This window comes from Ixodes scapularis, unplaced genomic scaffold, assembly GCF_016920785.2.
Source record: "Ixodes scapularis isolate PalLabHiFi unplaced genomic scaffold, ASM1692078v2 PGA_scaffold2__306_contigs__length_199485367, whole genome shotgun sequence".
Taxonomy (NCBI): Eukaryota; Metazoa; Arthropoda; class Arachnida; order Ixodida; family Ixodidae; genus Ixodes; species Ixodes scapularis.
The window spans coordinates 78,685,274-78,699,843 of record NW_024609857.1 but is presented as its reverse complement, the minus strand read 5'-3'; the positions used below and the strand labels follow the sequence as shown (position 1 = coordinate 78,699,843).

The 14,570-nt window shown below is 40.7% G+C and overlaps 1 pseudogene; it reads right to left on the bottom strand.

The window, feature by feature from the left end:
- Positions 1–11,227: 11,227 nt before the first annotated feature.
- LOC115332048 overlaps positions 11,228–14,570 on the bottom strand; it is a 50,397-nt pseudogene continuing 47,054 nt past the window's right edge.

Below are 14,570 nucleotides of genomic sequence, written 5' to 3'. Positions count from 1 at the left end.
GGAAGCGGACGTCAAGTAAACTGCTTCGCGATTTACGGTACTTACCTCACCATCTTAAAGACGACTAAAAAGAGGTCACGAAATATTACGTTTCAAGGGGTCCGGAAGATGTTGTAAAGGTTGTTACATTATAGGGGTTCCCAGAAGACAAACGCCGTTGCAATATTTTCGGAAGTACCGACACACATAATGTTGTAACTACAGCTTAGGAGGCATATGATGAAAACCATCAGAAGAAATAGGAAGACGTTTATTTGCAATGAAGACGCTATGAATGGACGGCGTTTAGCGACAGCAAGTTATGAGCGTTCGGGAATTTATAAGTTGACGTGATTGCTAACTATGGACATCCGGACAATGAAGACCAGTTTTGTCGGGAGATGGTGTTGCGGTGATGACCTGATATTGGACGACTCATGGCGGACGAACAAGCAAGTTTCTTCTCAGCGAATGGTAAGTGTCCAGTGTCAGGCACAACACGTGGCTACCGACGTTGTCGACGTTTCGAACACTTACCGCTTTCGACAAATGTCCCGGCGCCTGGGCTAACTTTGTGGAAAGACTTCCTTCAGTCTAACGCCATCATGAACAGTAACTGAAAACGATCCACTATTCAGTCGGTGGGTGGCGAAACATATCCACATCTGAAACCAACGGGCAAGCAGAACAGATGGTGTGCGAAACGAAAAAAAGCCCTTTTGAAACTTACGGAAGAAGCAGTTCAGTGAAGAATCGCCAGGTTCTTGTTCCGGCAGCACGCGACGGTCTCATCCTACACAGAAAGAAACCCGCCGAAGCAATATTCGGCGGACGAAGAGCCACACCCCTCTATCTCATGATACTATGGCCTACGAACGAAGATCGAGAGATTCCCAGATCGGGAGTAATGGCAGTTCATTCGGTCGGACAACTCGTCTACGTGAGGAATTTCAGCGGAAGTCGGGCCTTCCATGTAAATCTTGAGTAGAAAAGGCTCTATGTTGGTTGACCACGAGGTGTCACCTCTCTAAATACGTTGGATATCAATGCCTTTAAGTGTAAATATAACTAAATCACAAAACTCTCTTTGTGTATTGTGTAACTGCCCTTGTATTTGATAGTAGAAGCTATGGTGGTGATTTGGATCTTTCACGCCAGGCTCCCTTTTCTTATTTTTCGCCTCATACTCCTTTGCGGTTTAAGTATGCTTCAAGAATCTTTTGGAACGGGGAAACTTTACGCCGACGAGGCCGTTTGTTTTGAAGTTGTCAATCAGGGAATGCGGCTAGTAATCCGTCCCTCAGATTAACGAATAAGCCGCACTTCTCTGCAATGCAAATTTCCTGTTCCACGTACAGTTGTGAAGCAGCATCGTCGTTGATTCTACCATATACTGTTGCGGGTGAAGAAAATCTTTGGGTACACGATATTTGAAACAAGTCTGGCACTGTAGGTTGTGGTTCGACACCCACTAATGTCGTCGTCCTTATCGAGCCTCATCATTCAATCATTACCTCGTCACCTCATATTGCTCTTCATCAACAGTAAATACAATAGGCTACCGCCATATTACAATCCAAGAATTGAAAAATTTAGTCGTTCAGTCCTTCAACAAGTTTATTATTTATATAATGTTATTACGTTACATTACCTCGAGACGATCGACGTCCATCGTCGATCTTCAAATACTTATACCTGTATGTAAATTAGACGCACAAGGGGGGGGGGGGGGGGGGAGGTCGGTGGCCGAGTGCCAGCTCTAGCGCACACCAGCTCGGAGCACTTTGAGCGAAAGCTCGCGCTGCAGAACCAACCCAGCCCCTGCCCGTTTCGATCTGGAAGAGCATCGTACCGGCGTGCGGTTGTGTATTACTACTGCGTGGCGCACGTTAAAGGCCCCAGCTTTGCGGTTGTACCCCACAGGCTAAATTGCTCATCTACAGCTGAGACACCAGACGCCCACTAAGGCAGACTAACTTACGGCTGTATAAACATACACACGACAATTTGCAATTAGACGCATAATAACAATGAACACAGTGTGCCGCCTCTTTTCTTTGGATGCCTTTTTTTTTAAACCAGCGCAAGCTTGTGCGTTCTCTCTTTTGAGACAGAGCGGTCGCACATAAAACCCGCGTTTCTCCTACCCGCCCGCTTCCTCCTCTCATTATGTGTATTTGGTTATAACTAAATAGGCTATAATAATGGTGCATTATTCATATCTACTTTCAGTTTCAGTCAGGGAAAAGGACTTTCGCTGGAACTAGAGCCAATAAATGAGCTGCGCTTAGAGTATCGGCACTCTCTTCCCCGACAGTGTTGTGAACGCCGCCATTTTGGTGCTTGTGTAGAGCAGGCGCAACTGCCGATCGTCATGATTCAAAAGTGCGACATCCTCAGCATTAGATTCGGTGTTAGAAAGCTCATGTAATCTTGCTTTGCTTTCTCGCAAACTGTTAAAAGTGTAGGACGGAAAAGCGTTACTTGTGATTTCAGATAAAACTTCAAATAACTGGCAACCATGATTTTTAAGCTGCGCTACTCTGAAGCTTAGCTTATTTAATGACACTATTCATGCTCTTGTTCAAGAGGCTTGTAATACCTGGAGTGGCCATGACGTAAGCCCCGTAGATTCCACAAGCCATTAACTTTTGACACCTGCCTCTTCTTCATTGTTCCCGCTTGTGCCAGTAAATTAGCTACGGTTCAGAGTAACGACACTTGGCCATATTGTGGCTTAAAATCATGGTTGCCAGTTATATGAAGCTTTATCTAACATCACAGGAAACGCTTTTCCGTCCCTCACAAATGTTTAAACAACCCGCGACAGAGCATTGGAATTTTGCATCAGCTTCCTAGCACCGCATCTAATGCTGAGGAAGTCGTACTTTTGGATCATGATGATCGGCAGTTGCGATTGCTCTGAGCAAGACCCGAAATGGCGGCGCCTAAAACGTTTTTGGGGAACGGAGTGCCGATACTTTAAAGCTCATTTAGTGACTCTAGGCATAAAGTGAACTCGGGTATATCTTTTCCTCTTCGTCTTCATTGTTTATTGATTTCAATCATATCGAATGATGAACACAATATATCACGCTACGCTTGTGTAATTTTTCGTCTTAGATTTATTAGCCTAACCCAGTACTTAAACCATTCAGTTATCGATAGTAAATTTTCCAATATATTTTTTAAATGTGAGGGTAAAAAGACACGGAGATTGATGATGATACAGACGCCAACGCTGCCCTCGGAAATTTTTTGAACATTAGAAATCAGCAGTTTGTCTGCCATCCGCCAGGTGGCGCAACAAAACACCGAAACAGTTTTTAATTGTTTTAAAATTAGCTAAGCTATACGCCTATTAAGAAACCAAAGCAAAATCATTGTGAAAATTTAATACATCACAATGTATATCTATTCCAAACAATAAATATTATTATATGCCAATAAATCTGTTTGATGTCCAAAAAAGATTTCGCCAAAACAGGTAAGTTTGAAACGCTCCTGGAGCGTTATGACTTTGAAAATGAAAAAAAAAGCCATCGTCCACTGTTGGGCAACCATTGTAGCTCTAAACGTTACAAAAGATTTCACCATAGTTTAATTATTTCCTCAGCGGCATTTGAAGTACCATGACTCGAAGCACAAAAAAGTGCTACGTTTGATATAAAATATCTAAACAAAAACATTTTACACAACATTAAATTTTTTCTGAAAATTACCAATTATAAGCACTACATCTGTAGCTAATTTAACTTTCCTAGCGTGCGTCATTAAAAACATATTTGTGCTGAAAAATGTCAATTTTAGGGCAATATTTGAAGGGATGAAAAAAACAAAGTAGTGCAAATACCAAAAAAGTGTATCGTTACATTCTGCTCCGACATCATCTTAACAAAACCGCTATATTGGAACCGTGTTATCTTTAATGGATTGTTCATAAAACATGAACTAGCGGAGCAAGTGAGGGTCTGCGCCATCATATTTGCAACGCAACAAATCCGCATGAAAAGTATAAAGCAACACACACATAATATCGAATGAAAGAGGATTGCATTGCCTTTCGAATGACATCATTCCCACAAAACAGTAATTAAAAGGAGATGAATAATGACCGTCCAAAAAGTACCTAAACTGCCACATTCAGTGGGACCGTGGCCTTAAGTACACTGTGACTATAGTTAGTTCAGTTCTATCGAATAAAGTAAATAAGATGCTTCAGTCTGGTGATTTCCTTTGATGAGCTAAAAATAGCCAGGGTCACTTTAGTGTATAAAGGAGGTGGTGAGACGAACATTAATAACTACGAACCTATTTCAGTTCTCCCAGTTTTTTCTAAAATGTTTGAGCGTGTGACTGCTGATAGATTAACACGTTTTTTTTTAGAAGCATAATATAATAACGCAGTCTCGATCCGGCTTCAAGAACAAAAACCGGCGGAGCCAGCGCTTCTTGACATAAAGGGTAAAATAGTTGAAAATATTGAAAACAAATTGTTTACGCTTGGTCTCTTCTTGGATTTAAGTAAAGCTTTTGATACTGTGCAGCACAATATTTTACTTAGAATGCTTGAAATTTACGGTGTGCGCAGAGTAGCCCTAAAATTAATTCAAACGTATCTTGCAGATCGTTACCAATATGTACTAATAAATGGCGAATCGTCAAATAGACTTAACATACAGCATCGTGTTCCTCAGGGATCAATTCTAGATCCACTAATTTTTTTATATTCAGTAGTGAACAAAAAGACATGATATTTCGCTTTACGTGGGTAACTTTTCTTCGAACTGTGATGCAGATATAAAAATTGTAATGGAACATTACATTAACGTATTTATAGAGTAGAAACTGTTGCTTAATTAAATATGAATCAATCAACTGGACGTCGAGCAATACTTTTCTAAAAGAAACGAAATATCATATATTTTTGTTCACTACTGTAGGTTAATAATATAACGACTATATCCGGTTCCCCCGATCTAATAATGTATGCAGACGATACCAACGTATTTTTTTCTGGAGCGACGAAAAAATGCGTAGAAAATGCTGCAAATGTCTACCTATTGAAGCTAATCAATTGATTACAAACAAATTGTTTAAAACTAAATATAAGCAAACTAAGTATCTTATTTTTAAGGCAAGAAATAAACTCGACTGCAGCCTCATAAGCTTCACATTTGAAGACACTGTGCTTGAGCAAGTGTCGGAACAAAACTTTCTCGGTGTATGGTTTACTGAGGACCTTCCATGGAACACTCACGTGAATAAATTCAAAGGTGAATTATCTCGTGTTACGGGAAGTTTAAGATACGAAACTTGCTGCCCACTTAGCTAAAACAGACGTTGTACTATTCTTTGTTCTGCTCTGAAATCAGTTACGGGATCTTAGTTTAAGAGACGACGATCAATTCAAACTATGTCAAACTTATCACCTTGCAAAAGATGATTCTTCGCATGCGCGAAAGTTATAAATGAGATATTAGAAACATAAGAACCCAACCACTATTCATCAAATATAATATGCTTCAGGCAGACGAAATATACTATTTTAAGCTCTTACAATAGATTTACAAACACAGACTATACTCAACACCAAAACCGAGTTTATGTCCGTACCAACTACGAGACCCAAAGCGAAGGGTGCCTTCAATAAGATCCAATTATGGCCGCACTGCTTTGTCATATCAGATAACCAAGATGCTAAACAGAACAGACATGACTATAGATTATAATAACACATTTTATGCCTTCAAGAAACAGTGGCGAAGCTTTCTCGTACGTAGTGGTATTAGCTTCTCAGTTGAGTAACATGTAGGCTAAGTTGTTCTTTTTTATTTTTTTATATTTGACTACAAATGGTGGCTCTTGACATATACTCGATCATTTTTTATTGCTAAACTAAATGGCGGCCATCAGCAATATTTTATGCTGTAGCCTTCTTCCCATTTTTGTTTTCTTTCTCGTGGAAAACCTTTTTTTTATGTTTATATTAGTGATATGATGCTTCTGTGTCATACGACGTTACATTTTTTATAGGCTTCGAATCCCGCTTGTTTTGTAACATGTGATTTTGCTAGTTGTTTTATTGTGCCGTTTTATTTTATTTTACAATTCACAATGTTGGATGTTAAAGTAGCTGTTTCATCGTGCCTTCTTTTTAATTTTTACTGAGTGTACCAATTGCTGATTATATTAATTGCACTGTTTACTGTTGAACTGTTGGGGGGCAGAGACTCTGTCAGGCTTCACGCCTTTATCTCTGCCCACTGGGCGGAAAAACCCGCCAAAAAAATAAATAAATAAAAAAAAAGTTGCTGGGAGAAATCGCTTCGTCTGAAGCGGGCCTTAGGTAACTAAAATCAAGGGCAGTAATAGTAAAGCTCTGGGTTCAAGCCCACCTGGAGGCGTTTTGTTTTTTCAGCCTTTTTTAATTAGTACATATATATATATATATATATATTTGTTTTTACGTTTTGACGTATAGACTCATAATTTACACACTAATTCACATTCAGAAGCGCTTTTATTCACACTCTGAGGCTCCCTAGTGCTTGCAGTAGCTTCTTGGTGAGTTTTTGCAAGCTCTGCAAAGCGAGGGGCATCTTCCCACCCTTTGCAGGCTGTAAAGCTGTCGCTTGCACAGCTCTAGCAGGTCGCACCTCGCTCACTGGCTCCATCACGAAGCATAGGTGCTGCATCTGCATGTGTGGCGCCACACCGTAAGGCCATATACGGTCGGGTCACAGAACCTGGGACCATTCGTCACTGCACTCAGCTATGGTATGGTGGCATGGTCGGGGCATGAAGCAGGGGTACAACTTGGAAATGCTGATCTTCACATTTGAAACACACTTTTATTACTTTTGTGTTGCATTGCCAACATTTTATTGGTGAGGAAGCAAGCAGCAGCGAGAGCAAGAAAAAAAAATTGAAAACCGTTTCCACCAAGAACCTATTACGAGCACTAGGAAGCCATGGATATAATTAAGACGTTTTTAAAGCTGAATTAGCGTATAAATTGTGTGCTTGTGCCACAAAAATAAAACAAAAACAATTTAAATATAATTAATAAGGATAAAAATATACACTAGGAGGACTTAAACCAGAACTACACAACCTGTAAGTTTGAAATTTGACCCTTTAAACCACTCGGCCACCACCCAATTTTATTTCCAGGTTGATTATCGAGAAAAATGAGTTTTGTTTGCAGCTGTCGGCCGCAAGAGAGTTTACCTTATTTTAACTTATTTGACTATGCCCTCCAAATATGACAAGTGACCAAGAATAGAACCTCATTTGTCGAGGCACTGTGCTTCCATCAAGGTAAGCTAGCCTGGCTTGCAGGGCTTATATTTTGTTTTATCACCCGTGTAGGGATCCTGTTGTTACTCGTCAAAACAAACACTGTGACTAAGTCTGACTTGTTCTGGTGTGCAGGCATCCTTGGCAGTAAACTTTACTAAATGAGGCAAAATATATATTATAGTTTTCAGCAAATATGGATTGTTTTAGCAAAATGAGCTACAATATTCGACTAAGGGGAAACAGAGAACGTGCCTCTCCACCTGGGTCTGTTTTCATTTCTCGCAGACACCATTTCCTGCTTTTTGTGGTTTGTATCAGACTTTTGTGTCTGTGTCCAGCCAAAGCATCTGTGTTAGACTAAGACTGGGTTCTTTAGGATATGTGCAAGTATTCTTCGCCGAAAATGGCTGCCAATCAGGAACACGAGTATGTTCTCGGCCACCAAAAGCAATTATTTTCAAGGTGAGCTATTGCCCGCTATATGAGCTTTGTGTTCCATTCCTCTTGGATGCCATTTCGTGTGTGTAGTGGTCTTGCATTATTATTTTGTTGGGTCTCCTGCAAAAACACCCAAGTTTGCCTAGGACCAGGTTCTTCCTTATACATGCGGGCAAGCACCAGCCAATCAAGGCCAGAAGTTTGCTCTTTGCCGCTTATGGCAAGTGTTTTCAAGGTGAGTGATTGATGCCTATCTGAGCTGTGTGTTTCATTCCTCACAGATACTCTATTTTCTGCCTTTATAGGGAGCTACAATATTCGACTAAGGTGAAACAGAGAACGAGCCTCTCCACCTGGGTCTGTTTTCATTTCTCGCAGACACTATTTCCAAAGGATCTGTATTAGGCTAAGACTGGGTTCTTTCGGATTTGTGCAGCGATTCTTGGCAGCAAGTGGCTGCCAATCAGGAAAACGAGTTTGTTCTCGACCACCAAGAGCAAGCATTTGCAAGGTGAGCTATTGCCCGCTTATATGAGTTTCAGCATTGGTCAAGGAGCGCAAACTCAAAGCCCGGGGGTTTGCCTTCGCAAAAATGTTGACTCGGTAGCGCATAGGGAGGAAGCTTTACAAAAGTATCCTCCTGCCTCAACAAGGGAAATAAAAAAGTAAAAATGTGAACTCCAGTTAAAAAAAAACAAAAAAACATTGTTAGCGTGAGTTAACTTGGGGGCAGCAGGGAGCAAACAAGCCACGGTAAGTGTATACTTGGTTCAGGCATTTGTAGGGGTGGTTGATGACTCGGTGTTTTCTAAAAAAATATTTTCTTCTATAAGTGTGGTGGCCGAATACTCGGGGATGGGCATTGAGTCGGGAAGTTACGGTACAAATTTCATCCACGTGCCGGGTTTCATTTGCGTTGTCCCCCTAGCGAGGGGGACAACGCACATGAAACGTCTTTTGAGATGTCATCCTGTCCCTTTCTGTTTCTTCGACTTTCATCATCTTTTCTACCCAAGTCTCAGGTACATTCAACATGGGGACAATGACTTCGAAATTTTAGGTTCGCTACAGAATCGCGTCAGTATTTAATTATTTATTTATTCATACTGCAGGCCATATCAGGCCCAAGCAGGGTGGGACAACAAGAAAGAAAACATAACTCAACAGTGTAAACCAACAAATGTGGTACACTGGAGGTCACAAAAAAAGATAGAAAGAAAAAATACACAAGTTCAGAGCGCAACAAAGCACATAAAAAATAAGGTAAGAACGCTAGTTACACGTTGTATCTTAAAATCATGACTAGAACATTACTGAAATATAACAAAAAAAACATGCGAGCACGTTAGATATGCGAAGAACATACATCAATAAATTGTTCTACGGTCGTACATGCAACAATCTCGTCAGGTAAAAGATTTCATTCATCTACAGTTCTAGAAAAGTAAGAAAACTTGAACACATTGGATGACGATATAAAGGGTCGAATGTGGTGCGAGTTGTTTATTCTATTCTATTAGAGTGCTTGAAGGGAGGGAGCAAATACATGGTAGAATCGATACCGGTTTGCCTGTTCGCAATACAGTACAAAAGTTTTAGTCTAGCTAACATACGTCAGGCGCACAAAGGTTCTATGTTTGACAATGCCATCTCAGTGATAGAATCCCTCCTTTTGTACCTGCCGTAGACAAATTGTAGACTCTGGTTTTGTATACGTTCGATTTTTATAAGAATCAACTTTGGTATAAGGATCCCATACTACAGTGGCGTACTCTAACATTTGCCTTATTAGAGTCTTGTAGGCGGTGAGTCTAGTGGATGTTGGTGCCAGCTTTAGTTTTCTTCTAGTGAAACAAAGTTTGCGGAAAGCAGCTGAGCATATATTATCTTCATGCGAGCTCCAGCTAAGGCCAAGAGTGAGCGTTACTCCCAGATATTTCACGGAGTCGACCTTGGAAATGGGGGAGCTATCAAAAAGGTACTCAAAACATAGAGATTTTTTTCTTAGTGAAGATGATCGCTACCATTTTTTCTAGATTAAGTTTCATCTTCCATTTCTTGCACCATTCAGACACTGAACCCGGGGCGTTGTTGAGCATAATCTGGTCCTCGACACTCTCCACTTTCATATACAAGACACAATTGTCAGCAAAAAGCCTGATCTGGATTTTTTTATTGATATCGTTCACAATGTCATTTCTGCAAACAAGAAATAATAACGGGCCTACGACTGATTCCTGGGGGACACCGGAAAAAACGTCAAGGGAGGGAGAAGGGGAAACATTGATTTCAACATATTGCTTCCGGTTGTATAAGTAGCACTTTATCCACTGCACGAATTCTTTGTTAATACGAGCTTTTCTTAATTTAAAAAGTAGTGCATCATGGGAAATAGTGTCGAAGGCTTTCGAAATGTCGATAAAAACCGCGTCAGCTTGCTCTTTTTCATTAAGAATGCTTGCTAAGTCATGCACGGTGCAAACGCGCTGGGTAGTGGTAGAGCGATTACTCCGGAAACAATGCTGGGAGTCAGTGAAAAAATTGTTGCTCTCGAGGTAATCAGTAATATGCTTGTTTACAATGCGCTCAAGATGTTAAAGATATCGGTCGGTAGTTCGAAACGGAAAGCTTATCGCCCGCCTTATGGATCGGTGCTACGCGAGCGCAAGCTTTTCTTTAAAAGAGGACGTAAATATTATAGACAAAAACATTGACATCCACGCAGTATGCCTCCTCATACATACAGCAGGAATGTCATCCGGGCCAGACGCTTTTTTACTTTCTAAATTAAGTAACATAGCAAATATACCTTGGGCTGTCACAATTAGGTCAGACATTGGAATAGAAGTGCAACTTGAAGGTGCAAGGTAGTCTACTGCGTTTGCTGGCCTGGTAAAGACAGACTGAAAATATGTATTAAACTTGGTACTTATATCCCTTGGAGTATATATGACTACATTTTGTATTTTAACTTTCTCAACCACTGCACGTGAAGGAGACAGATATCGCCAGACTTTCTGAGGAGAATCTCGCATAAATGTGGGGAGAGTCTGCGAAAAAAAGGATGTTCGACCCTCCACAATTTTCTTCCTCAAAGTAGAACACAGATCTTCCAAACTCGATGAGTTACAAGCCTTCCGTCGGCGGAGTCTTTTAATGCGCGTTATCAAATGGATTACATCTCTTGGTATCCTAGGATGCGGCCTGTTAATGGTTATTTTTCTTTCCGGAACAGAGTGCTCGATGCAGTAACAAACTATGTCTCTTAACATCTGCCAAAGGAATCCTGTGTTTCCGGAGGAATTGCTGAATGCATCGAACCTTGCTTCAAGATAGTTGAGTATACTGACATCGTCCGCTCGGCCAAAATCCCGTATTAGCTTACGAGACGGAGCTTTTACAGTAGCCTCGGAAAAACAAAATAACTAGTGACATAAGATCGTGGTCTGATATGCCTTAATGTATGCTGAACTCACATGACATAGAAGGACTCACGAAAGCTAAGTCAAATAACCCGCGTTGGCTGAGTAACAACCTGTAAAATGTTTACGTTGGAAAGTAGGTCAAGCAATATTGACTCTTTTTGCGTATTTGAGGTGGTTAGTCTTAAATTATTCCAATCAATTTCGGGAGCATTGAAATCACCAACAACAACTTTAGTTCAATTTCTAACTAATCCAGATAAGCAGTCGTATAGCGTCTCCACACGAACACCAGGTGCATTCGGAGGCCTGTAAACAACGCCAAGAACAAACACAACTCTTTCGACATCCACTTTGCACCACAAGCTCTCGTGGTTTTGAATTCCTTCCAAGACACAGCAACAAACATTGTTTTTCGCAATGATAGCCGCACGTCCTCCTCGGGATGAACGATCGTGTCGTATTATCTGATGAGCCGGAGGAACAAGTTCACAATCAGAGATACCTGAATCTAGCCATGTTTCCGTTATCGCTGTTATGTCAGCATCATATTCGTATAAAACACCCTCGACGTCACCAAGTTTATTCAATACTCTTCGCGCGTTAAGTACTACCAAGCGGCAACCTGACGACTGTCATTCATTCCGTTTCATTATTTATCTGAACCAGATAATTCTCACGCTCATCCAAAGAAAAGGTGTCTTGATTTATGGGAAGTTTGTCGTAAAATAGTTGAACTGTATCGCCGTTGTCTCGATTTTCTTACGACAACTCTCATAGCTTTTTTTTTTTTTTTTGCAGAGTATTCCAGCAGAAGTCTTCCCTCAGAAATTACCGGGAACCTTTCAGTTTCGAGCAATTTTTCAGTACTTCCTGACGTTCTTTATAGCAAGCAAAGTTCGTGATGTCAGGCCGGATTTTTTCTTCAGCTTTTCTACCAAGCCTGTGAATACGCTGTACCGAATCGACATCTACACCGAGGCGACTTTTGAAGAGATTGTCTACAACTACGGCTTCCAAAGATTCCCCAGAGTTTTCAGGGAAACCAAAAAGAATCAAGTTATTACGCCTTTCGCGATTTTCGAGGTCATCCAGCTTCATTTGCTGAGTTGATAGGGATTTTAGTAGGACGATAATGGTATTTTCAAGCGGTATGACCTTTGCGTTTGTTTCCTGCATTATTTTAAACTTTTTGTCGTACTAAGCGAATTTTTTGTTTATTGAATCAATGTTATGTTCTGTCAGTGCTTTGAACGGGAATGAACTGGCACCTACCGCCTTGTGGGCCATGAGAACCGTAAGAAGAATTTGCGATGAGTTGCGTCCAAGTAGCAATTTCTTCAAGTAGCCACCTAGAGTACACTAAGTCGGATAAATTCAAAATTACATGCGCGTGACATAATATGCCCAATCCGACAAAACTGGGCACAAGTCGGCAAATGTGATGTCTATGCGAGGACAACACATTTCTCGACGTGTGCCCAGTTTTGTTGTAAGAGGCTTATTATGTCACGCGCATGTAATTTTGAATTTATCTAGCTAAGTGTGTTGTAGCTGGCTACTCAAAGAAATTGCTACTTGGAAGCAACTAATCGCAAATCTTTCTGGCAGTTTCCACGGCCCAAGAGCCAGCAGGCGCCAGTTTGTTTTTCCTCAAATGTGAGAATTCCGGAATCACTAGTTTTGTCAGACGCAGGAATACTGAAGCCAGAAAACCGGTACAGCATTTTTAATTGACGGAGCTCAGAATGACTGGGGCTCCTCCATTGAAGCTTATTTTTCTGTTATACACGCGGGTGACATTGATGTGTGCCCATTTACGTCGCAAAAGGATATCTATGTCCCGCACATGTTATTTTGAATCTTTCTGACTTAGTGTACTTTACGTGGCTACTCAAAGTAATTGCTGCTTGGACGCAACTAATCGCAAATATCTCCCAGTTTCCACTGCCTAAAAGCCAGCATGTGGCAGTTCGGTTTTCTTCAAAGGTGAGCATTCGAGATACTCTAGTTTGGTCCGAGAAAGGAATACTAAAGCCAGACTTGTGAATACATATATTTAACTGATCGAGCTCAGAATGACCCAGGGCAGTTGCTTTGAAGCTTATTTTTCCGCAATCAACGCAGACATAATTTTGAATCTTTCCGGCTTAGTGAGGAATTGCTACTAGTCATGAAGTAATCACAAATTTTTATCTTACTGTTTCTATATGGCTGCAGCTAGCAGGTGCTGTTTTCATTAAAAGGTGAGGATCTCACGTTCTGTTTTCAAGCATCAAGTTCTTGAATGAGGGTTATAAACAAATAACTTTCTTTAGCAGTACATGCCAGATCCTCCAGTTCAGGAATATGGTAAATATATTTGGTATGGATGAGTCCAGTATTTTGCTTTATCATTCATAATTTGACAACAGCAGCATTTTTTTTATCACTCGGAAATACATGCAAGGAGACGTCGTGCTGAACGTGATATTACAACTCCTATATAGTTTTATTGGTAGCCGATATAATATGCTGGATTCCAATATCCATAATACGCTAAGTACCCTGGAATCTTAAACCTTATTGGATCCCCATACGACACATGGGGATCCAATAAGGGTGTATACGGTATGGGATTCCAATGTTTTTAGCATATTATGGGTATTAGAACCCCTTATTTTAATACATTAGATGTATAATGGAGCCCCATAACAAACCCTTATTGTAATACTATAAACCTAATGTTTTCCAATATATTCAGCATATCGCATTGTAATACAATAAAAATATATTGTTTACCAATAACCCTAATACGCTGTTCATATTGGGGTTTTCCTATATGGAAGACTGACCGATATCTCTGATGCCAAGAAGCAACGATTTCCACATGCACAGAAGCCAGCGGAAGCAGTTACTTAATGTCTCTGTAGACTTTTAGTTTCTCCACTTTGTCGCACCGAGCTTAATGCAAAGATTGTAGAGCCTTCGGAATATGGAAAAAGCGATTTGGCGATTTTGTTTTAGGTGGCTACGGTAGATTCGGATTAGCTAAGCACACATTGCTTTGGTTTGGGAATAAATAAAGGTTTGTTCTATTTTCTCCTTCAAGATAAAGCGCGTCCGGCCAAGGCGGACTTCGCACCGCCGCATGAACAGCATCGGCAAATGTGTATTTTATAATGCCGGAGACTGTACATCTCGTGCTAATGTCCCCTTACGTTCCTGGCACGACTCGCGAACTGTGCACCACACATGTGCGGAGCGTAATCCTCTCTTAGCACCTACTGACTGCGGAAACTGCGTTTTGCCGTTCTGAGAACGTGGGAGCGATTTTGATCACTCCTAGAGAAGATACAACGAAAAAGGGGGAAATCGTATTAAGTCATTTGAAAGTTCATATGATCGGCAGCAATAATAAAAAAAAAATGAACGAAATACAAAATG